The sequence below is a fragment of the Mercenaria mercenaria genome, chromosome 16 (genome assembly GCF_021730395.1).
Source record: "Mercenaria mercenaria strain notata chromosome 16, MADL_Memer_1, whole genome shotgun sequence".
NCBI classification, from domain to species: Eukaryota; Metazoa; Mollusca; class Bivalvia; order Venerida; family Veneridae; genus Mercenaria; species Mercenaria mercenaria.
In genome coordinates, this window is record NC_069376.1 from 4,751,202 (window position 1) to 4,777,709 (window position 26,508).

The following is a 26,508-nucleotide window of genomic DNA, read 5'->3' on the forward strand; positions in this document are numbered from 1 at the left end:
AGTAAAGCGTCGTTCAAACGAATTAAATCCAACAGGTAAACATAGAATCAGCTTGACTATGGCATAAAAGTTTGCAAAATAATTCACATCATACAGCTCAAGCCCTGTTTAGAGAGACTTGGAACTTTAAATTTTATCATTTATGTGTTTGAACTTAACTATTAATTTACTTCATGTTGGTAAGTTATGCGAAATAGACAACGCTATTGAAGTTGTTTTCATTGATTCCCATTTAACAGCCATAAGTTCCTGGTAGCAGATAGGTACCATGTAATGCGTCTTCCAGTTGTCTCGGAAACTAAAATAGAAAAACTGGAAACTCCACTTTTCGCTCAACACGACAAAAAGGAAAATGTTGCAGCCTCGGTTTGATTGTGCCTGTTTTCATGGACGGAAGTGGAAATGCATGCTACCGTCCATGCCCTCTAGCCCCGGGTTGAGCGGAACTCAGCATTTACACATGCTAAAAGTACAAAACAGAAATTCTAGAGACATCCGCAGATGTGTTCATACGGCGGTTCACATGGAACCTTCAATGATACACTAGCGTGTAATTCCATGAACAGCGGCATATGGTCCCCAATTAAAATAATCGGTTTGCCCTAAACGAGAAAACACTGGGCAGAACTAAACAAACTGGAATTTAGAAAGGGGGACTGAGGTTATGGAGCCTGCATATCATAGGACCTGACAAAGACAAAATTAAAAAGCAGGCACGATTCACCTTGATGTGATAAATTATTGTGAATTAACTGGGTTTTTTTTTTTGAAAAATATCTATTTGTGAAACTTTTTGACAGGTCTATCTAAAACATTTTCAAACAATTTCAAATCGATAGATTTTATGATACGTTTTATATAATAACGACTTACTTATTACGTTACATATGAATTTCAATTTAAATACGAATGAGAAATTACAAAATAAATTTTCTAACACGTTATAAAAAGTATATTCTCACCCAGTCTGCTTAAAACTAACACAACAAAATAATTTACACTTCGTACCAATTGTATGTAATTAAAATAAACATTGTAAAGATATATTATCATGCTTTTGCTCTTTAACTGAATTAATGATTGAATGTGTATTTCCGTGACCTGTTTTATACTTAAGTTGAATTAATTCTTGATTGTGTAATTCAGCAGTATGTTTACATTTTTGCTCTTGTATTGAACTGATACTGTATTATGTAATTCGCCCGGCTTTTTGCCGTCTTTGCTCATTCATAAAATTAATGCTGGAATGTGTAATTCCGCCTTTGTTTTTTTTATTCAATTATTTTTAGAATGTGTAATTCGGCTTGATTGTTGACGTCTTTGCTCTTTAATTGATTTAATGCTGGTATTTTGTACGATAGATAGTGCGATAGGTATTTCAACAACAACACGTATTATGTATAGTTTTTTTTTTATCTCATCAACGTTTCGGCTAACGCCTTCATCAGGATAATACACATACAAATATAAACAACGGACGTGACGTAAAACTGATAACGTAACGTCAAATGGCGGGAAAACGTTAATCAAAATATCAAAATGCAAATACATATAATTATATACATATAATTAGTACAAGGTACTATCCCGGATATGAAAATACCAAAAATTTCCTATAGTAAGATTACATTTTTTTTTTGTACGATAGATAGTTAACAGTTGAACCAGCCATTATACTTTCACATCTACTATAGTGCTGCAGTTGCGTATGAGATGAGATATAACAGATGCCATAATTTTAAACATGATTGCAATAGAAATAGTTTATTAATTTTAAATCCTTCGACGTTTCTTCAGACTTAGTCTTTACACATGGTAATAGCATTTTAGCATGTTTGGCTTGCTGCAAACTTTGATCACTTCTTTTATATTATAACTAAAAATGATAACGGATTTTGTGTATCTTCTTGTGAGCTTCATACACGTATCAAGTGTAATGCAAAAAAAAAACAAAAAAAAAACAAAAAAAAAACATACTAATGGCGTGAACAAAAAAGATGGATATTTACATGAAGTCATTTAAGAAACAAATTATTTCTGTATAAACAACAATTTTCTTTTACGCAGAATCAGAAAAATATAACGATTTTCCAGACATCTCATGAATTAACTTTAAACGACCTTTTACAAATATTCAATTAAGTTAACATGCTGTGACAAATACGAAGTTGGACGATCATTTTTAAACGCATTGAAATTAACAACAATATCATTGTGTATGAATAAAGTGAATGATTCAGCGATAGATAACATTTAGCTTAACAAACAGATAGCTCAGTTTCATCGTTAGAGCACATTATGGTATGTTTTACAACCCTACTTGATCAAAAGATAGACTGTAAATTTACATTTTCAATTGATTTAATCAAATATTAGCGCATGGGTTTCCACTTTTTCTATTTAAACAAGGCTTAATGAATATGGTATTTTAATCATGTCAACGGAAGATCTATTAGACGCAGGCAAATACTACTTGCTTTGATTTAAGTTTTTTCATCAAAGTAATGAAAGGTGATACAACTGTCTCGCCACAAACAACGACTATCAGACACATCAAAACTTAGCAACAGACTTTCCCCCCGCACATAATCTTTTATAATGTTGCTATAATACACTTTAATTAATTTTTCTTATTAAATAAAGAAGGCTGAAAACTGTGAGTTATTATTCAACAATTCACTTTTATGACGTCAAAATTATTATGTCATAGCGTTAGACGGCATATTGGCGCGCTCAGGCAAATATATTATCGATACCGTCAAGGACGTATATAACAATCCTTGAAAACCTGTTAGAATCGAAATAAAATATCTCAAACAGTGATTTTACAATATCATCCCTTATTTTGACCCATAAAACAAATTTTAAAAAAAAAAGACAGAGTGTTTGTCATATCGAAATGGCTTTTAAACCCAAATTCATTAATGTCTGAAATCTTGATTGATAATCTTTAAAGTCTTCTGAAATACGATACATGTAATTTAGGTACTCGTGAAAAATATGCAATCACCAATTAAAAAAAAACAAATAACTCTTTGTGAATTGGTTTTCAAGTACAAAAGGTATTTATATATCGTATGATTTTGTACCTGTATTACACTAAGGAACTAAGGTTTTGGTTTCAAATTGGTGTAATTATTTGCTTTATGTTGGATTTAATTTTCTATAACCTTGCACTAACAATACGATATTTCTTTGATATCTTAAAATAGCATAATATTACGTCTATAGTGTTCAATGTCCTATTCAAAGCTTTTAGGCTTGAAATTGTAATTTTACTGATTTTCTCAACTACTCTTCTATCAATTTGTGAAAAGTATTATAAATGTAATGTAGACTTTTGCCTGTTTGTACAGTCAGCATAATTAGACATCATATTGTTTTGATATTTCGCATGTCCATGAATATTACAAAATAAGCGACCAAAAAGTAGGATGCTAAAATAATTGGCAAAAATGTAATTTAACAATACTACAAAGACAATTGGTGAATTTCAATGCTCGTTAAATCAATTAATTATATATAAATTATTTTGCATTGTAAGTAATACTTTTTAACAACAAATACATTATGTATATAAGACACTCAGTCTATATTAAACATATTTTTCTTCTAACTCATATCTGAAGCTTAGTTAAAATATGTGCCAAATTCTGATGAATTGACACTACAAAATACATTGCTGATATCAGATTGAAACTATTATCATACTTTGTTTCCGTGCAGGTAATTTTGGTCGTCGTTTAGACAGCAGACAGAAACAGGTCATCTTAAGCAATAGATTATCAATTTAGAACTTTTTTCATCTGATATGTGCAGACACACTATGAGTTTTTCATGTAGGTTTTATGTTTTGTTTTCTTGTACAGTGTTAACGTCACGCATAAGGAAAACATTTCCGGTTATTATTCAGACACATATGAAGTCATCACACTTCCGAAACTTATAGCGTACACTCCTTAAACATTAAAGCATTTATTGCTACCTGTACTGGATAAGAGTTATTTCAATTATTTTGTTATAACTATCACATTCATTGAAACGTTTATCAGTCTTCTTGATTTTCTCATTTTATTAGTATTTTCTGCATCACTAGCTCAATCAATTATACTTGGATTTTTATATGCACGTTTTTATAGAGAACAACCAAGGGCTTAATTATTTATACGGTAGTTATAAGGTTCTCTTCATTTTATTTCTTGTTTTCATTTTTGTATCAGGTTGTCACACAATTTCGTTACAGGCAAACCCTGTATGAGACTTTTACTTAATCTAACGATACCTCGGATGTCAAATTTCCACACCGATTAGAAAAAATATTAGTTTCTTTAAGGCCCTACTCTTTATCCATGTATACCAACTTTGAAAACTCTACGGTATGCCAGCGGGAACATGTCAAAAGGAAATTGCCCACTACAGCGATAGATCAAACCGGAAACAAACATTTTTTACACTTGTTTTAGAAACTAGCTCAATATACATTCTTCCTACGTAAGAGCGTAACAGAAAATAAAGAGGATAGAATTTTATCATGGAAAATCCTATTTGCCTGAGGCGGGATTCAAACCCCGGCCGCTCAGGAGGAAGATCAGTGTTCTAATCACTAAGCGAAAGAGTCGACCCCTGACACAGTTGACAGAGATTGGGTTTAATCTTCATAAAAGTCATCATATATGACGACGTGAATGCCATATTGGCAAAGAAAGTGTCATTTTAGGCACTAGATAATGTCTGTTTCTCAGACGAACCCCATCTTACGCCTTTAAGGCATAACAGAAATTGAAGAGGATAGAATTTTATTATATAAAATTCCATGTGCCTGAGGTGGGATTTGAACCCGGATCGCACGGGTGAAAATTCAATACCCTAACCACTCAGCCAAAGAGTCGACTGAGTCAAATCTCAGAAACCTTTGAAAACCTGATTTCCGTGATCTTGCATGTAGAGTCAGTGACCAGTGTTCAAAATATTCCAATATACACTTTTGACAATACGATTGAAGAAGAAATCAGCAATCTAGATATGAATATAGTATATCAAAATATTTCAAATTCTATGTGAACTCGACTTTTAAGATAAATAGGTGAATTCAAGGAAACTTATCTTTAAAACTAGTCTAGTATTTGTAATAATTTTGAATTATCCTCTGTTTTGGATAGTACAGTTAAAACTAAAACAAGACCACTTTCGCATTATGAATTTAAAGACAACAAACTATTATTCATATTGTTCAAGACATCATTTAACGTAGAAATAGAGACTATCATGTTAATGCAAAGAAAAATGTACTCTCCAGTGGTTTGATTAATATTCAGTTTCAATTTTCGTGTATTTTGTAACTTTCTCAGATACCCAGTGTACTTCAAACAATTCGTATGAGTTCTTTCTGTTTAATCTGATGAAGTCAGTGTATAATATCATCTTGATATTCATTGTATTGTTCTATTTTATAAATTCATTGTTTGAGAAAATGACGAAATATCTCAGTTACCGAGTTAAATGACGATAACAGAGTCTACACCCGCAATAAGAATTGGGTCTAATATTCATTCTGTCAACTTGTTTCCACTTTTCTCTATTTTTTTGACATTTTCTTTTAGATGTCTATAAGTACTATTTTAACTGCAGAAATTGAAGTAATTAGCTTCCAGGAACATGCTTACATTTTAAAACCGATAATACCTTTCAACCATAATATAAATATCTGGAATATTACATATACCATGCGTAAAATTAACAAACTATTTGCAAGCTCTGACCTTAACCAGCTAATAAAGAACAATTATTGAAGACAATGTTCAAAGCTGTTTTTTTTTTCTTGTTTTTTTTTCTTTTTTTCTTTTTAAAATTATGGTTGTACTTGACAACTACGTCGATTGCAAAAAAATGAATACCCTCCTAGGAGACAAAGTAAGGTGTAATTACGCTAGGGTCATCTATTTCTTACAAGTTTTATTTGAGGGTTATCTGTTTCTGATAAAATGATCCAAATCACCATTATCTGAGACAACGCGGCGCGGCGTATAGTATGAGTTTCTATAGCTTAACTACTGTAATTAGTTTTGACGGTCGTCTGTAGTAATTTAATATATGTTATATTGTTTAATGCTTTTGTTCATAACTACAAAAATGTCTACATTTCAACAAATAATGAATTACAACGTATCGGTTTTAACGGAACAAAGAAAAATATTCTACAATTGCCATACTTAAATAAATATAGTATATGTTTTGTTCTGTACATACACATTGGCAATGTAGGAGTCGAAATAAAACTTTTAGAACAAGAAAACATAAGATGGCTATGGAGACGCCAGAACGTAAATAACTTAAATTTTAAATTCACCCGAAAATACACTTTTGGACAACGAAGGAGCCAAACTAAACTGTTGTCGATTTTCATCGTTGAACGTAGTAAAAACAGCAAATTCTCATGTGTTTCCGTAACATATACATGTAGTTTGTCAGTAAGTTTTAAAACCTTCTTAAGAAATGTAGCATTTGGTTCGAGATATCTAACAGAATGTCTTGTTGTCGAACGATTTGGAGGCCAGTCACTTTAATGGAATTAATACTCGAGTGTGTAATTCGGTCAGTTTTTTTACATCTTTGTTCTTAAATTAAGTTAATGCTGGTAGTTTGTACGATAAATTGTTAAAAGTGCCACCAGTCATTTTACTTATCCCTTGTATTGTATTGTCTTCCGGTCAAAATCCATCAATTCGAGAATGCAATCAATCTTAATACTTTAACAGATTCTGGCGATTCATTTCCGGTTAAAATCAATGCTTTACAAATAGCTTTTATATTTAGCATACATGAAGAATAAACCAAATATATGCAACATCTGCACTGGACCAGCTATAAAAGGACATTCTTTAAATCATTACACGAAACTATCATAAAAATGTTTTTATATTGCCCGTGCAAACATATACGTAACGGTCAATTAAATAAGAATAAATACCTTCCCTTGAGATAAAGACAGGTACGGGGGTGTTCCAAAAGTAATGTCATTTGCATCGGTTCTCCTATACTGCAAATGTTCTGATCATTTTAACTTGCTCTGCCCTTCAAAATACTCTCCGTCAGCCTGAATACACCTTTTGAGCCGATCGATCCTCTTTTGGAAGCATTGTTCTTACTCTTCTATGGGAACACCCATCAGATACTGATAAACAGCAGATCCAGGAGCATTTCTCGATTTGTATCTCTTTACAGACAGATGATATTTAAGTTTGGGAAACAGAAAATAGTTGCAGGGGGCCAGGTCTGGCGAAAACGGAGGGTGTGGAAGGACGGTAACCTTCTCTGACTCCAAAAACTCGGTCACAATGCGTGCCTTGTGAGCGGGTGCATTATCATGCAAAAGTCGGAGGTACTTAAGTCCCGTTTTGGGGCGGCGACTTTTGTAGTAGTTCATCAATTTTCTTAGAACAACTTTTTTATAGAATTTTCCTGTGACCGTGCTGCCTTTTGGTACCAGAATTTGAATGATTGGACCCTTATGTGTGAAAAAATACATACAAAACCTTCTTCACCGTTCGTATTCGTTTGGCAATACTTGGGCGTCTCGCAATTTTGGTGACCCAAGTTCGGTTGGAATACTTCCGCTTTGGTTCAAAATAATAAACTCAGGTTTCATCACCAGTAACTATATTATCAAAAACCTTTTTGCTGAAATTTGGGTACATGTTCTTAAGTTTTTTTTGCAATTGTTACACGGGTCCTCCTTTGTTCATCTGTTAACCAATGGGGTATCCATCTTGCATTTATTTTTCTAAGTTTTAGGTGTTTCTTCATAATTCCATGAACTCGTGCTAACGACAAGTTTGTCATTTTGGCCAATTGTCTTACGGTGAATCGGGCATCCTTTTTTAGCAAATTGAAGATATTTTCGATGTTACCTTTCGGCGTAGTTGTTGCAGGACGATCTGTGCGAGCAGCATCTTTGAGTTGCTGCTGTCCGGTCCTAAGTTTAGCTGCCCACCTACAAATAGTCCTATGAAACATTTGACCCTCCCCATAAATGTCGCACACCTCAACGTGAATATCTACAAGCTTCATGCCGAGTAGCGACCTACCTTTTATGTAGGCCCTAATTTCAAGCACATTTTCAGCTCTTTTCCCAGTCATTTTGTGTAAAGTGTAATGAATACGCTATAAAGCAATGTACACTGTACCAAGGTCAGTGAAGGTGTGAGCGAGATATTTACCTATGTTACGATTCAGTGATCATTCTATCGACACGAGGTGGTTTTGTGTACACATGACACGATTTCCGCGAAATAAAACACAAATGACATTATTTTTGGAACACCCCTCGTATTATTAAGTTTTCTTAAGGTCGGCGTGCTTACCTATTTATTTCAGATTGTAATTTGATCAATGTCATCCATATGTGATACAATGATCCAAATAATTTATTATAATATGTATGTCTGAAAGACAACAAATGGTATAAAATCTACAGGGTTCAGATTACTTATTATTTGAAAACTCATTGAGAACGGCTATCGCGGTGAATTTAAATGTTTCTTTATGATAATTATACATTGTCACGCCATTGTATACATCATTACCAGCTTATCTCTCTCTATTGTTTTGTGCTTTTGTTCATAATTACAAACATTTCAATAATTCAATAATTCATATATGACAATGTGTCGGTTTTAACTGTAAAAGGAAAACAAACAGTTTGCAAATATAGAATTGTTAGTGAGTAAACAGCGGCTGATATAAACCATGTATAAATAAATATTTTGCTGTTTTGCCAATAGCGTTATCATTTAATTTACCTAAAGTACAAAATTCTAGCTGTACCGTGAGGAAACCAAACTAGTGTATTTGCGACCAGCATGGACCCAGACCAGCCTGATCAATGCTGTTCGCATACGGTTTCTCTAATTGCAACAGGCTTTGAAAGCGAACAGCATGGATCCTGATCAAAACACACGGATGCGTAGGCTAGTCTGGATCCATGCTGGTCGCAAATGCACCATGTTGGTTTTCTCCTGATGCAGCTCAAAGTTATTGTAACTGGTTCAATAAAATGTGTTTTTGTGTATGTTAAGGAGGAAGGAAGGACTTATTTTGTCTAAAATAAATTGAATATATCTATTTCATAGACTGAAGCCGATACGTGCGGACATGACGGTTGTAACACATTTCCTTACCATTTATTAACAGACTCAATCAGACCGGGGTTGTTCACCTCTATTAACAGACTCATTCAGACCGGGTTGTTTACCTTCATTAACAGACTCAATCAGGCCGGGGTTGTTTGCTTTTATTAACAGATTCAATCAGACCCGGGTTGTTTACCTTTATTAACAGACTCAATCAGACCGGGTTGTTTACCTTTATTAACAGACTCAATCAGACCGGGGTTGTTCACCTTTATTAACAGACTCAATCAGACCGGGTTGTTTACCTTTATTAACAGACTCAATCAGGCCGGGGTTGTTTGCCTTTACTAACAGATTCAATCAGACCCGGGTTGTTTACCTTTATTAACAGACTCAATCAGAACAGGGTTGTTTACTTTTATTAACAGACTCAATCAGACCGGGGTTGTTTACCTTTATCAACCAACTCAATCAGACCGGGGTTGTTATCTTTATTAACATACTCAATCAGAACGGGGTTGTTAACCTTAATCAGAACGGGGTTCTTCACCTTTATTATCAGACTCAATCAGACCGGGCTTGTTCACCTTTATTAACAGACTCAATCAGACCGGGTTGTTTACCTTAATTAACAGACTCAATCAGGCCGGGGTTGTTTGCCTTTATTAACAGATTCAATCAGACCCGGGTTGTTAACTTTTATTAACAGACTCAATCAGACCAGGGTTGTTTACTTTTATTAACAGACTCAATCAGACCCGGGTTGTTTACCTTTATTAACAGACTCAATCAGGCCGGGGTTGTTTAACTTTATAAACAGACTCCGTCAGACCGGGGTTGTTTACCTTTATAAACAGACTCAATCAGACCAGGGTTGTTTACCTTTATTAACAGACTCAATCAGAACGGGGTTGTTAACCTTAATCAGACCGGGGTTGTTTACCTTTATTAACAGACTCAATCAGACCTGGGTTGTTTACCTTCTCAATCAGACCGGGGTTGTTCACCTTTATTGACAGATTCGATCAGGCCGGGGTTGTTTACCTTTATAAACAGACTCAATCAGACCGGGGTTGTTTACCTTTATTTACAGACCGGGGTTGTTTACCTTTATTAACAGACTCAATCAGATCTGGGTTGTTTACCTTTATTAACAGACTCAATCAGACCTGGGTTGTTTACCTTTATTAACAGACTCAATCAGACCGGAATTGTTTACTTTTATTAACTAGACTCAATCAGGCCAGGGTTGTTTACCTTTATTAACAGACACAATCAGACCTGAGTTGTTTACCTTTATTAACAGACTCAATCAGACCGGGGTTTTCCGCTTTTCTTGTCTGACATGATCTGTTACAGATTAAATATATTTTGCTAGTTACTGAGTAAAAACATTACTTTTGCAAAGATAGATCAGTTTAACATTCCTCCTGATACATTTGTACTTTCGATGAATATACATATTTGTTAAAATAAGATTTGGAAATAAACTATAACAAGTGACCGAGTATAGTAGCGGCAATACAGAAGTCCCATACGGGTGGAAAACTTAGACTGTATTAGAGTTCGTCCCTTGCATATGTTGGCAACAGTGTTAGGATTGACAATGTTCCAAGGCATTCAGGAAACAAGAAAATCAATCTTTACTTGTCAATAGTTACTTTGACCTATAGCTAAAAGCATAGGTCATGTACGCAACAAATTGTCTCATTATGGGGAACATTTGTGTACAGTACCAAGACATTCCATCAAAAAAAGAAAAAGTGGAAACTCCACAGGTAGTTCAACACGACATAAACGAAAATGTTGAGGCTCGGTTTGATTGAGCCTGTTCATGAACGGTAGTGGAAATGCATGCTTCCGTCCACGCCCTCTAGCCCCGGGTTGAGCAGAGCTCAACACTTACACATGCTAAAAGTACAAAAAGCAATTTAGAGACATCCGCAGATGTATTCATACGGCGGTACACATGGAACCATCAATGATGCACGTGTTTAGGCGTGTAATTCCATGAAAAACGGCGTATGGTCCCCAGATAAATTAATGGGTTTGTCCCAAACGAGAAAACAATAGGCAGAAGTAAACAAACTGGAATTTAGAAGCGGGGTCTGAGGTTATGGAGCCTGCATATCACAGGAACTGCCAAAGACAAAATTAAAAAGCAGGCACCATATCCAAGGGGTGATTATACAATACCGAAGGCTATGAAAGCGGGAATATTGGAACCATCCAGGCCGAAACGGTCATGCTGAGAAACCAAACCGTACCAATAACACGACATAAAATCCGTGCTGAACAATCTGAGAAAATCGAAATATAACAGCCCTTATTGAATGTATGGGGAGATTTTTACGACCGCCACACTGCACAAACAACGCTGCACATGAATGTTATGGAGAGGAAACAATTTTAACTGACCTTCAATAGTGACTTCGGCCTTTGACCAAGAACTATGGGTTATGTGTGCGACGCATATTGTAATTATTTAGAACAGTTCTGTGTAGTAAAACAGAAAAATCCTCCAATGCAAATGATTGTTATGGAGTGAAACATAGACCTAAACAATGAACATTACCTTAAACCAACAAGTATAGACAATGGGTTGACACGTTGTCTGATAAAGGGGAACGTTTCTGCGTAGAACTAAAATGATCCAACAATACATATAAAAGTTATGGGGATTAAAGAGTTTTTTACTTGACGTTCAATAGTGACTATGACCTATGACCTTTAGGCAAAAGTCATCCATATGCATGATCTACGTTTTGCCTGCTTTTCACGTTTTCTGAACCTAGCTTGTATACTTTTTGAGTAATTGCAGGATCCAGATTTGAGGCCGGACAGACGGAGTATTCTTATAGTTCTGTCTGGGGACCATATCATCTGCATAAGTTGTAAACGAAAGGCAGGACATTCTTTATATCATAGGTGAAATGGTTGAAAGTTAAGACAAAAAGGCAAGACTTCCTTTATATCATAGGTGAAATGGTTGAAAATTAAGACAAATACACTAGCAAACCGATTTAAAAGTATTTCAATATTGTCATAACAAATAAAGAAACAAAAATGAACAAATCATTAAGAAAATGTCCTTTTTACCTACAAAGATTGGTTTTCAGTGTCATTGTTAACATTCAACCTGAAAGACAATGATAAGTTTTGAACGAATATATGTCAGACGAACGTACATCGTTGTTTCGATGATCAAACATCGTACTATCGTACTTCCTTTGTTATATGTCCTTAATGGAACAGTGTATACATGTTTTAATATCGTCCAGTAAAATTTATCTGTACAACTATTAATTTAAAACATACGTTTTACGCTATAGGTTAATGATTTAACAATATCACAGAAAATAATTCTTACTGATTGTTATAAAGACTGATGACTTCAGGCTGACTGCCGATGTAAAAAATATATAACCAAACTTAAGAATTTATGATGAAAAGGTTTTCCGCTGCTTACAGACAGCCACTTTTTGTGATGAATTTACCAATAATATTATAATACTTTTAATGCAATTTCGTTTTCGTTACTATCAAACCAAAAAAAAATGGACACGGGTACCCAATAAAAGACAATAATAAACTTGAGGTATGTCATTTTTTTAATATCGAAGAAAACACCACTTGACCAGCTGATTACTTCAGAAATCAATTAACTCAGTTCTATGGCTATTAGCAATTTTTGTTCATCTGATTAAAGAATACCAAATAAGTCATTTAGGTAAGGTCCATTGATCGACGTAGAAATGAGTTTGAAGAGGTAGATATTTGCCAATAAATGGAAGAAAATGATGCATGTGCCTTGCGTTTCACATGTAATATATGAACAACATGCAATAATTATGTAAGAAGTCTAACATACTTGCACATAGACAGTGATAGCAACATCTCACCTCAAATTCACACCGACCAAAGGTAGACAGACAAAATAATAATATAAAACGCAACTTATTGGGATTAATAAAGGTGAACGTTCGCAAAGAATCACTTAATTATATAAAGCAAATTTAAATACGTACAAAGTTACCTAAGCTACGTGTGTTTATTCCCGTTGTTTGTGCCTTGAAGGATCCCAATCCATTGTCAATTTGTTCAATTAATGTCTTCATGTATTCATATAATCACAATACTTAAAACTTTCCTCGTGTTTTCGCACTTTGCAGAAATATTTTTATTTGAACAAAAATATTTAGCTCGTGTATGTAATATGATAACGAATATTTATCTTAAAGTTTCCTAAAATCATATACAAAAAATATATAGATTTCATATTTAAATCCGTAGAATAATTTTAGCAGAGGTAATACGGTATTTCCACTTCGATATAAGCATGGCAATGGTTGCGACAACAAACTGTAGCTATTATAATATTACTCTATTGGAATATTGATTTTATAAAAGATTTAAAGTTTGAATTACAACGGAAAGCATACCTCAATTTACATATTACATTTATGATAGCCAAAGGAGTACAAATTATTAGTTATTACATATTGGAGTCAGTGTCTTTCATTAAACATCCACGCAATATTTTACTACATTGAATGTCGAACTGAAAGAATGTTTGTGTGTGTAGGGGAGTGTGTTACGGTTTAAAGTCTTTTTCAACCATTTGTCCGTCAATAAAAGGTGTCTGTTAGTAGCAGTGAGCGCAATGCCTGACGTTATAGTGCTGCCTCACTTAAATATCACACCGAAGGCAAGCGACACGATACTCCCACCCAGTCACAATATACTGATAAAGGGCGGACTAGTGCTAGTAATATCTCTTAATGCTGAGCGCCGAATGAGGAAGTCAATAGTATCATTTTTACGTGTTTGGTGTTACACGCACAGACACTTGGGGCTCGGACCTCCACACACCCCATTCTCCTCCGCCCCTGGTTAAGTTTAGCCAATATATTTTAGCATTTGACCATGTATAAAGCATATGTGACGATCATAAAACGCATTTTGTAACATTTCAGCGTGCTTTTAAAACATGTATTTTTACCATCAATGCTCTCAATACTAGAAGATATGCAACATTGCACGAACAATGGGAACACTTGCTTGCGCTGTACCCTCGCTTTGTGTAGCGCATGTCATAAACCGGGAACCAAAATTGTTACTCTTACGGCTATGTTAAACCAGATCATCACTTCTTTATGTAAACAAACCTCGTGTAACACGTAGTGAAGCGATAATCCGGTATAATGCAGGCGAAACAGTATCAATTTTGGTACCCGGCAACGATATGCGCAGTTCAAAGCAGGGATCTATTCGCAAGGAAGTGTTTCATAGAATTTAGATAGATTGATTTATATTATTTATTGATTTCTCGTCGGAATACAAATGACAGTTGTCGGGACCGGTGTCATTTGACAGAATGGTAACAGATCTGACGATTGATACCAGTGATTTATTGGTAGGGGTTCATTTAAACGTTTAACTGGCTATTGTTTCCCTAGTGTTCGTGAGATGTTTCATATCTTGTAATATTGAGAGCATTGATGGTAAAAATGCATTTTTTAAAAACACGCTTAAATGTTACAAAATGCGTTTTTGCTCAATAGATGGTAAAATGCTAAAATATATTGGCTAAACTTAACCAGGGGCGTAGGAGAATGGTGTGTGTGGAGGTCCGAACCCCAAGTGTCTGTGATTTATAACTTAAATCGCAGGGACTCTGTATCCAGACACACATTTAAACCGAGGCAGTATAGAACATTCAGGGTATCTCCTCCCCCTGAAAGAAATTGGGGTACGTGAGGGTTTTCAGAGGTTGTTTTAAAGGCTTATGAAGTGTAATTTTGTTTTATTTTGTACAACGAAAGCCAGGAGCAATTATTCTTTATCAGTGAGAATCCACGCCGAAGAACTTATAAAATCATCAATTGGTACATTTTTGTGAACGATCATTTTGGCCAAACCGTTAAGACAATTATTGACCTTGTCCAATTTTTTAGTCGTCTATGGGCACTAAACCGTCGTTCAAACGAATTGAATCTAACAGGCAAACAAAGAATCAGCTGGACTATGGCATGAATGTTTGGAAAACAGTTCACATCGCACAACTCAAGCCTTGTTTGGAGAGACTGTTGGTAATTTTTGAGAAATAAAAAAACGCTATTGAAGTTGTTTTCGTTGATTTCCATTTAATAGCCATAATTTACTGGTAGCAGATAGGTACCATGTAATACGTCTTCAAGTTGTTTCGGAAAATAAATTCTAAGATGCTGTATACTTATTTTAGAAAGGGGAAAATGATTCATTAATAATATTTTAGTATGTTTGGCTTGCTGCCAACTTTGATCTACCGATCACTATTTTTATTTTATAACTATAATAGGAGCGGAAAAATGTGCAGTCCGATACAGAACTCGAACCTGCGACCATCTGCTTGCGAGTCAGATGCTCTACCAACTGAGCTAATCGGACAATTGATATCATAGACTAATTAATAATATATACATTATTTACGCACTGCTACATTTCTCTCTCCTTTTTTCAAAGACAAACTCAGATTTTTTGACTAACCCAGCCATTGCTTCACCCTAGCTCTAGGATTCCAAGGCTAGTCACCACACTCACGGCACCAATGTAATAGGAGCAGAAAAATGTGCAGCCCGATACAGGACTCGAACCTGCGACCTTCTGCTTACATGTGAACATTGTATATGTATACTCTTATGTTATGTTACATGTTACTAGAGTTAATAAAATGTTTGTTATGTGTTATGTTATGCAAGTCAGATGCTCTACCAACTGAGCTAACCGGACAATTGATATCATAGACTAACTATATGCATTATATACACACTGCTACATAACTAAAGATACAAAAATAATATCGAATTGTGTGTATCTTCTTATATACTTCATACACGTATCAGTATAATGCAAAAAATAAGAATGACGTGAGCTGAAAATATGGATATTTATATGAAGTCATTTAAGAAACCAAGTGTTTCTGTATTAGCAGTCATTTTCTGTCACACAGTATTTTTTAGTCAGAAAAGTATAACGATTTGCCAGATATATCATGTATTAACTTTAAACGACCTTTTGTAAATATGCAAAATTAAATTATTACACGATGTGACAATACGCGGTTAGACGATCTTTTTTAAACGCATGGATGATAACAAAAATGTCCTTGTGTATAAATAAGCGAATGATTCAATTAAAGGAAACATTCCGTTTAACCAACGGATAGCTCAATTTCATTGTTAGTGTACACTATGGTATGTTTTGCAACCCTACTTGATCAAATGATATATTGAGAATTCATATTGTTAAGGTGGAATGCGCCCCAAATTTTTTTGCCGAATTTCGTCCTGAAATTTATACTGTATAAAATTCAAGATATATGCGATTGAGCTCCGGTTTTACTTTATCGCCATATTGTTCGTGATTTTTGCTATTGTGTCACAAACATGGCCCCTGACGTCACTTTTTGTGCAACGCCCAGTTCCGGGAGCTTTCGGCATTTTTCCTTTCCTGCGCTCTGAATGTCATATCAATGAAAAATACAAAATAATTGTCACTTTGCATTCAGAAAATACTACTTAATGGTATAAAATTCAACGAATTAGGATTTACGCATAGGACATCAGAGACGATTTTGTGACGTCAGAACGAAAAACTCACATCAAGTTTTGTTACAAATTTTGCCTTAAAATCCAGTTTATAAAAAATCGACTCAATAAAAAAACGTAAAATTTTGGTATGTTGTTTCACAGTGTGTGTACGTTAAGTAGACACATAAATACTTAGAGATCACCGACATCAATTTTTCAATATTTGACGATATTTTACCCCTACCCCATGAAGAAATGACACGTTTAATCGTAATTTTTTTAACAAAATAATCTAAAGAATATGCAAAGCTGCATATATTAACGGTTATTTCGGAATGAATTGATGAAATGAATCGACATGAAAGTATTTAGAGACATTTGGTGAGATTTGCTAAGAAAGTGTTAAAGAAAAAGTCGAAATTTTTAAAACATGTAATAACATTCAGGTGATCACGGACCTGTTCCGAAAAGAAGAATTGTAGATATGAAATATCTTAATGAGCTATTTGATAAAGGGTGTAAATTATGTAAACGACATTTCGCATTATCGAAAATACTTTTGATAATTGGTTAATCAACATGCATTATGTGTGTTGATTCCTTGATATGACTTATAATTATTCAAATTTAAGTGTTTAGATTTTGAACACGAAACTACATTTCTATATCTATATCCAGAGCATCCGGAGAAACAGATATCCTTAGGACGGCCAGCACATATTTATGCAATCTCGCCAGGCACATGTATGTTTTTGACAACACAGAAAATGACGTCACTCGACCTTCAGCTATTTCCGGAAGTAAATAAAATTAAAGTAGAAATGCTAAACTTGAAAACGAAAGCCGCATTTTGATTCGTAGATAGTCAGGGGTCACGCGCAGGGGTTACCCCGTCTTTTTTTTTTTTGCTATTGGGGAGCCAATTTTCAGCACTTTATTACGAATTGAAATTACCTGGGATTTAGTACAGCATGTCAGCTTTTAATCTATGAAAACATATTTGAGCTCTGGATAAACAGAAATCCCACAGGGGTCCGTAACGGACCAAGGGTACATCGATAATTTTGGAACTTCATCAAATCGCTCAAAATGTCATTTTTGATGTTGTCTGAGAGTGTCAGTATATGCCTCAGATGTAAGATATAACCGTATTTGAGAGCTGCAGACCTAGACATTTCAGAAATATTTTCAAAATAAGTTTCGTGTAATAAATGTTGTTTCTACGGAAGCGTGAAAGGGCCATCAGACGCTAATACGTTTTAGTACGTTAAGGCTGCGGAAAGGATATGTCTTTTACTTTTTCCGTACTTCTTAAATCTGAACGCTGCAACTATTGAGGGTTTTATGAAATATTTTCTAGTATTCATTATTAAGAGCTTGTAACTGCACTTGACCAGAAGGTTCCCGCTAAGAAATAAATTATTTGCATCTGACCAGCAGTTGTGCTTGATTGTAATAAAAAGACACTGTCTCAAGAATAAATTCTCTGCGTCTGACCAGCTGCAATAATAGTCATCTGAAGATCTTTTTTTAAAGAATAAAGTCTGTTCGCTGGACTAGCTACTCTGCCTTACTATGACCTCACTGTCTTTGTCTCTTTGTCTCGCTCGTGCGGAAGGTCGGGACTTTGATCGCTAGTCGTTTACCAAGGATATAAAAAATAATACCAACTGCTCAGCATTATGCGTGTAGAACAGATTCTTCACTCAACACGTAATCTCGCACGAATGAGATGTGGAGATTGATGTCTAAATTGGTAGAATTTGTTTCATGATTCAATATTAATTTCATATCAGATATAGAATGTGGTATTATATAAATATATAATATTGTTTTCGTGCTGATTATACATGTGAAATGGAACAACAGTCCGACATGCGTCGATAAATATTTCTGGTAAAATCAGGCAAACCCTCGATCATATAATTACATATGAACGAAATTTCTAAATGTTTAAAACATGTTTTAGTACTTATTTTCACGAAATCAAATCATCAACTGACCGCATACTAGCTTTTTTTAGAAAGCTAAGTTAGCATTTTGCATTAGACTGAGAAGATTAGTAATAGAAGAGACATCTATTCTTAAAGCTTCGAATTTGCATTTTGAAACCATCAGTAGGAATAACAAATGGATAGTAAACAGTGGATATCTTGATTGACCTGACCCTCAGTAGAGAAATAACTACTGCGTAAGTATTCTTTATGATTTAATAAATGTCGCATGTGCAAGTAGCTGCGGGGACAAAACGATTAGCCATCAATCTCGGAGCCTCAGTCTAACATCTTTTTTTCAAATTTTATGTCCAAAATTTACAGGACGGAAAATTAATACACTTACCTATTCATTTTTTATGGTTCATTTACTTAAAGAAATATACTTGTATTCAAGATATTTTGTATTAAGTGTCGAATATATCGTAGATAAAAAAGACAAATTACTCCCGAAGAGAAAACAATTAGAATTCGTGAAAATCGTTGCAAAAGACATTGTAAGAATAAAAGCAAATACGGTAACACTTCATTATATTGAATTTAAAAAATGGTCTGCGGTAATTCAGTACCCGTTGTAACGTGCGTGGAAGTGAGACGGTTAACTATAAAGAATATTTGTGTAGTTATAGATCTTTTCAGGATACAATATTGCGTAAAGTAACGAAAACGTCCGAACATATTAGCGAAGATTGATGAGTGTCAGGCCAAATACTTACGGACAATTGTACAAGATATACATTTTGTCAAAGGTGTTTCCTTTCACTAGTACATGGCATCTGAAGTTGAGATCGAATATATCGTGAAAATTTCTTATAATAAAGACATCTCGTTTTTAACACGAACGTGAGCTGTGTAAATTGAAACACATTCTTTTTTACTCTAACGTCATATAGCCACAAACCATGTGGGGGTGAGGGTAAAGTTATGTTATATTGCGAAAACTTAAAGTCGGTGACCCCTAAGTATTTATGTGTCTACTAGACGTACATGTACACACATTGCGAAACAACATACCAAAATTACACGTTTCTTTATCGAGCCGATTAGAATTTTTCCGTTCTGACGTCACAAAATCGTCACTGACGTCCTAAGCGTCAATTTTATTTCACTGAATTTTATACCACTGAGTAGCATTTTCTGTTTGCAAAATGACAATTATTTTGTATTTTTCATTTATATGACATTCAGAGCGCGGGACAGGAAAAATGCCGAAAACACTCGGAACTGGACGTTGCACGAAAAGTGACGTCAGGGGCCATGTTTGTGACACAATAGCAAAAATCACGAACAATATGGCGTAAAAGTAAAACCGGAGCTCAATCGCATATATCTTGAATTTTGTACAGTATAAATTTCATGACAATATTCGGCAAAAAAATTTGGGGCGCATTCCACCTTAATTGAGTAAATCAGTTACTAGTGCGTGGATTAACAAGGCTTAATAAAATTAATGTAATATTTCAATGATATCTACAGACGATATATTAGAAGCAGGCAAATACATTTATAACACTACTTGCGTTGAATTGAGCCTTTTCATCGAAGTATTGAATGGTGTTAAAACTCTTTCGCCACAAACAACGACGTGATATCAGACACATCAAACCTTAGCAACCGACTTTTCATCCCGCACAAAATCTTTTATATTGTTGGTATAATACAGCTATACTATGACAGATGGACGAATTAAGCACTCCCCGATTGAATGTGTTCCTGCATTTTTTAAGGAGTAAAATTTCAAAGAGTTATAAGACAGGTACGCATCAAATAATTGCAAACACGTTCTTCAAACATAACATAAACATTGATCTGTCAAACTACAACACCTACCAGAGATTGATTTTTCATTTCAAGTTCATTGAAGCACCCGTTTTTGTTATTTATAAGAGATATTTATTTGATCCGAGTGTCGTATAGTTAGCTTCTATCTTGAAAGATGATATTGTCATTCAAGGTCTATCAAGTTGATTAAACAATCAGTACAAAGTAAATATACCACAAATTATACACGCAAGGTCCAAATGTACTTGTTAAAAGTCAGAGATCTCTATTTATACAGAAAACGATATAAAACATGAATCTAGCTTCGACTGATACTTGGAGAAGAAAACAATTAAGTTGAATATTTATAAAATATACTGAACAGACATTGCACAGCTACATTTTTATCTCACAATTCTTTGACAAATTTGAATGAAACTGGACACACTGCTATTTGACCTGGACCTGATGTATATTCCGTACATTTTGGTAAATTAAGTGTTGATGTCCGAACCCAAATGGCGATATAACAACAAAAATATGCATTCTTAACTGACATTCTGTACGCTATTCAGATAGCTATGAGGACAAAATGGTCATCTGCCTATCTTGCGCTTGTGGGCTCGAGGCAGCGGTGAAAATGATACACTGCTTGACTGTTATGGTTCAACATTTTAAAGTAATATATATGTATCAATCAAGATTCTATTTACATGTCAAAAAACCATTCTGGAAAATTTCAACCAAAATTTTCAAAACATCTTAGCTCAAAAGACAAATTACTTGCAAATTACACCGTTTCCAAATATATCAGGAAAGTCCATGCCTAAAGAAGTGAGTCCTCATTAAATCAGGCAGTTCAAGACTAATGTAGATGAAAAAAATAATCATGAATACTACAATATCTCAAATAAAAACAAGTGTAGACATGTTATATATTAAAATCTTGTGTCAGACGAAATGCAATATCGACACATTAAACATTACATTGAATTTCAGGTTTTTTTTTTATATATCTGTTACATATCTGTTTTTCTATTAAGCAAAGAAGGCAGCCCGTGGTGGCTTTGTTGCTGGTCAGGGAGGCAGGATCGGAAAACGTAGGGCGATTAAAGATCTGTTGAAGAACTGACTTTCGTAAATGCAGTTTTGTTAACTGTGTCTGTTGGAAGTTTTATTTTTGGTTAGGGATAATAAATTAGATGAAAGTTCTATATAATTCGGGCTTGAAACATATGTAATAGGGTTAATTGATATATGCCGTAGCAACAAAACAGTTTCTTAATTGAATATCATCCAAAACAGATCGATAGAAGTGCTACGAATGTAACATGAGCTATATTAGTCTATTTCCATTGATTGAGATTCTAAACGTTCTAATCCATTGTTGAGTTGTTTTATAAATTTCTTCAGATATTCACGTATTCGCAACACTAAAAAACTTTCACTTTGTATGAACATGTTTAATTTTAAAATCATTGTTTAAACCATGGATATTTATGAGTACGAATTTCTTATACTTTCACAAAATAATTTTCAAACATGTATTAATTTATAACTAATCATTAGCTTTGTTAAAACATTTTAAACCAGGCCAGGTTTAAATGTTAACAGAACGTTACAGCGTATATACTCTATTTAGCGTATCGGTTTTATGTAAAAAGCACATGGCTTGAGCATGATTTGTTTCTCACTTAAATATAGTATTACTTTTAAAAGCATAGAAAGTCACAAATTTACTTTCAATATGATTTACGCCAATACCACACATTTTCATTTAGTATATGAAAGAAAATGCATACACGTTTCGAAATTGAGCTTAAGTTTGTATGGAATGGAATGTTTCTTTTAAAGTTTAGTTGTCGCTTTTAATTGATTTCATTTGAATGACACAATTTGTTGTAAATAATATTATTGCACACGTCATATTTAATTTATTTCTGTGTATTTTGTGCTCAGTTGTCATAGATTTATTCCGAGCGAGAATGTCTAAAACATCTGTATTTTTTAAGTTTTGATATAAATGTATAATTCACTTATCTTTCAAGGTATTGCAAGCCGGGAAAAAGTGACATGTTGACATCAAATTAGACTAGCTCCTAACATCAAATAAGTGCATACTTTGCAAACAGAACTTAAACGTTGAACTTTAAATACTACAAAATGCTTGAAAAAAATAGACTCCTGCGAAATTATTTTTTAAAGGTCTACGAAACACCCGTTTCATAGAATACTAAAGGTATGCTTGAATACCATATATGTAAAATAGTTTGTTTGCTATGTGTGTCATTAAATAAATAGTCTACCTTGAAAGAGTCTTTCGCACTGAATAATGATGAAAATGTAGCTTCTTATATGTTGGTATATTAAAATATTATGCGGAATGTAAGAAAATGGATGATGGTAACTGATGTTATAGGGAATATAGCTGTGTGAAACGTTGCTTGTTATGGCCATTTTCAAATAAAAATTGGACAGTTTGTTTTGTAATATCTATTTTCAAGTTTCCGTTGATAATTTACTACTTAAATCTAGACCCAATGTTTAAAATTGAAATTATGATTTCTTGAATTAGAAAGATGTTACCATGGAAACGAAGTCCATGACCTGTATATCTTAACATAGAATTCAAACACGATGACACTAATCTATTTAATACCCCAGTCACACATACGGCGCGGATAGCTACGTCTAGCCACGGATAGAAACGTAGTAAGCCGTATCGATCCGTACCTGAGCCGTACCTTAAAGTAGTAACCCGTATCAATCCGTACCAGTTCGTACGGCTCAAGTACAGATCGATACGGATAACTACGTTTCTATCCGTAGCTAAACGTAGCTATCCGCGCCGTATGTGTGACTGTGGTATTAGGAACACAGCTTCGGCCTTATATTTGCATTTCAACCATATTCATGAGAATAATAGCAGCATGCAGAACGATTGTTTCAATAAAAATGTCAGACGAAGGGTACTGCAGCTGTAAATTGTTTAAGATGTGTTTAAATAAATGGAAATAACACGAAAATATTACTTACGTTAGAAATAAGATGTTTCGAAGCTACGTTAACAAAAAAGAACACCCAAGTTTAATTTAAAAGTTATTAACACATTCGCCGCATTGCCTCTTCAGAAAAACAGCGGGTTAGAATACGATACCTACCTTCCTCTCCTAGAAGACTTCCCTTGCCATCTCAAGCAACATTTGAAAAATAAAAAATCTGATTGTTACGGTAACTACCCGACTGTTAACAACTTAGACACGTAGTTGTAAAGGGCTAAAAAGGGCCAGAAAAATCTAGCTAAATTCGGGTTTTTGCCAAGAAAGTGTTATGCATTGTCACATCAAAGACAAAGCAAAAAATTCATTACTATCTAGCTCTGTGATGATGCAAATATATACAAATTGTTATGGTAGATTTTTTTGTCAATTTCAAAGAGACTCAACAAGAAGCCTTTATACAGAACGGAACATGTTTTCTTTGTCCATCCGTGTAATTTGTCAAATAGACATTTGGGTTGCTAGTAGTTGCCACACCCGTTGTTAGCAACCATACTCAAATATGTACTTCTTATATGCTAGGTGGCATTCAGGGTCAAGCTATCTAGCTGGCGACCAACGCTTTATAATGGAGCCGTGTCAGTTTGAAAACTTTAATAAATTGATTATGGTTGAGTATTGATTATGTATAATTTAAAACTTCAAACGTTAAATGTGTTTGCCATTGAAAACACTTAATATTTAGGATTTCTATTCAAATGATTTTAAGTTGTAGAATAAAAGTCGATAATAACGTTTTATTAAATCTTAATAATAAGATAGATTTAAAAACGGTTTGTTTAGGGGAATTTATTTCGTTTAAAGTAAATATTACATTTATTTTCACGACAATATTTTATGGTGTGTCATCACCCCAAGTTTTGAATGCACACACAGAGGACAAAAGACTATACAAAATCATCCAGGCCAAGTATCGCAATTCCGTATTTGATTACAATGGAAAAGGCCTATGCATACATAAATAAGGATCTTTTGAGCGATGTGTCATATTCAATTAAATCTATTTAAACTGCACATTGAATGATAGTAGTGTCAATTTGACTGAATCTATTCATGTGAGCAAAGGACGATAATAATTCAATTTCTTTCAGTAAAGTTTAACAACTTTACAAAGAACATGTGATATAAACTTAAATTCTCATGCAAATTGCATACTGTTACGTTTATTCCGATATTTAGGCATTAAAACACATTTAGTAAGGTAGAGTATAAAGGTGCACTTAAACTTCCTTGCTATTGAGCTAGCTTTTATAACAACATGATAGACTGTCCGCCTTAGGTGGAAAAGGTCATGGGTTCGATTCCCCGCCAAGCTTGAAGTATTTTCAGACTGTTACATTTGGCACCCGATGTAAACAGCTCACAAGTAGATACGAATGGACAATTTGGAACGTCCCACAGAGGTCAAAACTCTGGTATTCGAGGACGAATTCTAAAATGGAGGGTGGGGGATGGGGGAGAGGGGTGTAGTAGGGTAAAGTATAAGGTAGCACTTATACTTCCTTCCTATTGAGCTAGGTTTTATAGCGATGTTGTATAGTGCCTTAGGTGTGAGAGATCCCGGGTTCGATTTCCGGTCAGGCCTGAAGTATTTTCAGTTTATTACATATATTTTTAGCCTAATATATATCAGTGTCACTTTGTCTCTAGATACTAGTATTTCCCAACAATTTTATACAAAAACATAAAAAAAATAATAAAATATTAATATATGACCCTTTTATTTATGATATATAACTCATGACAAAATATTTTCTATATAGACATAAAGTGCCAGGTTGTATTAAAAGTGATAGTGTAGGTCTACAGTTTGAATATACTTTAAACACCACCATATATATCATACAAAATGAAATCTAGCTAAAACGGAACATCCGTAGCCATGAAGTTACGGCCACTTGCCGCATTAGATAGAAAATAAAAGGCAGTTTTGTTATTATTCGCCTTACGATAACAAAAATAGTTCCTGACCGTAAAATAAATAGCTGCGTCGTATTCGAGATTAAGTTTTAAAGGAACTAACCCACATATTTCATTTAAAGTGAGTACTCCAAAAATTACTAGTGGTCCAAATTAAATGACTTAAGATTTTTGCAAGATATTGTTAAAAGTAATCAAAAATGTTGTGCAGAGGGTAGTAAACTGTTGCAACGCTTTTGAAATAATGCAGGAAATTTACATTCTTAATTCATTTCTACCAATATTTGACTTGAATTTTACTCACTCTCTCAGTTTTAGTGTCATATACACATTCTATGCAAAACTTGATTGAAATGTTATGCTGAAAAATTTGTTGTTTTGAAAGATTTATTTCGAATGACGCCATTTTATGTAAATAACGCTGATCACCTGGGGACACCTAAAATATTAGTGCCCTAATCTTGTTTATACGAAAATGTAATTAATTTCTTTTCTCTACAAATACATGGTGAACGTAAATTTTGTTTAGGAATAAACATAATATCATAGTAACCATGTATTTATAATTCGGCTTTCAAATATTCATATCACTGGATTAATTCAAACTTCATTTTAGAATTTATTATAGTAAAAATTATTCCACATATTATTGAGCTGTAAAAATGTTGTAACACCTGTAAATGTCAAGTAACTGCAAGTTTTGCAAACATAACGTAAAAGTAAACTACTACACACTTAAGAACAAAATACAGACTAACGAGAGACCGGTCTTTACATAACAATGTCATTGAAACACCACCCGTTTTGTTGAATAGAATAATAGCTTGATAACCATATTATAGAGATATCTTATTTAAACAAAACAGTCTTCTTTGAAAGTAAATTTTTGTCGTTAAAGGTCTGTTTGTTCAAAAATCGGTACAAATTATTATGCCGTCAACTTTGCACGCAAGGAGAAAGTAATATCTTTGTTCAAAATTTCTGTAAAATATAGTCAACCACTATTCTAACCTTTTATTTCATCTCTACCAAATTTTGACACGATCGAATGAAACTGGCGACATTGTTTAATGGT

General features: G+C 34.0%; 1 protein-coding gene and 1 non-coding gene across 3 annotated transcripts in view; both read right to left on the minus strand.

The window, feature by feature from the left end:
* The window catches only part of LOC123540141 (uncharacterized), a 77,905-nt gene that overhangs the window by 39,106 nt on the left and 12,291 nt on the right, over positions 1-26,508 (minus strand). The gene's annotated exons all lie outside the window — the stretch shown is intronic.
* On the minus strand, positions 15,485-15,557 carry Trnaa-cgc (transfer RNA alanine (anticodon CGC)). The gene has a single exon. It is a non-coding gene; the product is annotated as a tRNA-Ala (tRNA).